We start from the raw sequence: 2,102 nt of genomic DNA, 5'->3' as shown, positions 1-2,102 counted from the left end.
GTTCCATAACTGGCACCTTGGAAGATCTGAAAATATAAATTAATACCACTATACAAAACATAATTCTGAAATTCTTAAATTTATGTACTTTGTTTACAAGTTCTACTTTAAACTGACACCATCAAAACTAATATACTGCATTTTATTTTCATCAGTGACAAAAAGCCCATGGGAATGATGTTGATGTTAATGGCACAGCTGACTGTGCTGCTGGGAAAGCTCGCAGTTCTTAAAGGACACCTCTGCTCATCATTAAACCTACTGAGATGTGCCATAAAATAAATATTTAGCACCAGTTTTGCTTCTATGTACTGTACACTTTGAGGAGTCAAGTTGATTCAAGGCTCTTCAAATACGGTGGGTGTCAGTGCTCAAAATCTAAAGTGCAAACACTGCAGAAGCAAAACACATTCATGGTGTGCGCCCAGAAATACACGCTGAGCTGTAAGAAGCTTCCTGAGCTGCTTTGGCAAAGCACTTTCCTAAGATTTGTGTGCAACCTCAATTCTCACTAGAAACTCTTTTAACCTTTCAAGTAAAAAAAAAGTTTGAGGTAATTTCACCCCACCAGCTTCAAACCAGGTTAGAAGAATTTGCATTGCTTAAACAACTCAGACTRTTTGGCCTAAAATTCACCACAGAAACAGTATAGTATTGTCACTTGCTAACAATTATAATGATTTGCAGGCCTTTCTGTGCAGTTTTAATATTTATTTCTTGCCCATGTGACCCTTGYTGTACCCTTTATTCCTCTCACAGTCCTAACACATACATGTTGGGTTTGTAGGTGATCTAAACTGACTGCTGGAATAAYTGTGTGTCCATTAGTTTTTGTGTCGAGCATGTCTGTGTTGGCCCAGTGATAAACTAATGATTTCTCCAGGGTGTCCCACACTTCTCACCCATGTGACAACTGGAATAGCCTCCAGTCCCTCGGTGACCCTGAACAGGACAACGTGAGCAAAGAACATGAATAAATGCATGAATCCAATGGCCACAAGCTGCCTTTGGGGGTGTTTCTTTTTCGTGTAGAAGGGAAGTCTGTTTTTATCAAGAAGTAAATATGAATTTAAATGGTAGAGTTTTTTTAACAACCCACCCGGTAAAAAAAAAAAAAGAAAAAAAGGGAAAAACACATCACCTGCAGCCTTTAATGTCAGAGTTTTAGGCTGAGATCTTGTGGTGACAGGAATGAGAAGTGTAGCTGTTTTTGTCAAAAACTGAAACTAACATTAATTTGTGCATCTCTCATGTGAGATCATTCAGTCATGACATCTATTACCACAGTTTAGCTGTAAAATTAGCTGTGGTCGCCATCTTGAATTGGATGGACTACAAAGCAAGGTTATAATAGTTTTGAGTTTTTTCATTGTAGTTTAGTTTTAATTGGTTTTTAGAACGGATTTGCTTGTTTTTATTAGTTATCGTTGCCTTTTTAATGCTTATAGTTTAGTTTAGTTTTCATTAGTTTTACTATTAGATTCTTTTAATATYTATAGTTTGAATAAACATAGGTCTATTTGTCAATGCATCCTTGTGGCGTTCCTGTGAGTTAACTAACCAGCAGCTTTTTGGTCGCCAGTGAAAGCAGACCATTATAGCAACACCTTACTAAAATAATTGCGRAATTCAGTTTAGCCAACAAAGGATARTGGCGATTATTTTAGGAAGGTGATGATAGRTGTCTCCATACCGATGCTTCCTGGCCGGTCCGTTGCTTGTTTTTCACAGGTGCTACTGAGAGAAGCTAGCTTGTCAAGATYRTCACAGTTAGACATCTTGTGCGAGCTTGYTTTGTGTGGGTTTTCCCTTTGAAAAGTGCAATTTTCCATCTGTTTTATCAACTGTTTCTGCTATAAGACACTCAACTTTTGTTGTCGTCATCTGGCAGCAGCACATTGTAAACAAATGACGTCACACACAATGAGGTGCCGAGCTGGTCGCAGCTAATGTGAAACTGCTCGATTTGAAGAAAAAAAAGATTTGTTTAATCAGTCCACACGGCTTAAAAAATAACAATAATAAATAACTGACGAACCAAAACAAAGGCTATTCTATTTATAGTTTCAGTTAGTTTTAAAAAGATAATACTAGTTCTAGTT

Source organism: Austrofundulus limnaeus, unplaced genomic scaffold, assembly GCF_001266775.1.
Source record: "Austrofundulus limnaeus strain Quisiro unplaced genomic scaffold, Austrofundulus_limnaeus-1.0 Scaffold13, whole genome shotgun sequence".
NCBI lineage: Eukaryota > Metazoa > Chordata > Actinopteri > Cyprinodontiformes > Rivulidae > Austrofundulus > Austrofundulus limnaeus.
This window is presented reverse-complemented; position numbering follows the sequence as displayed.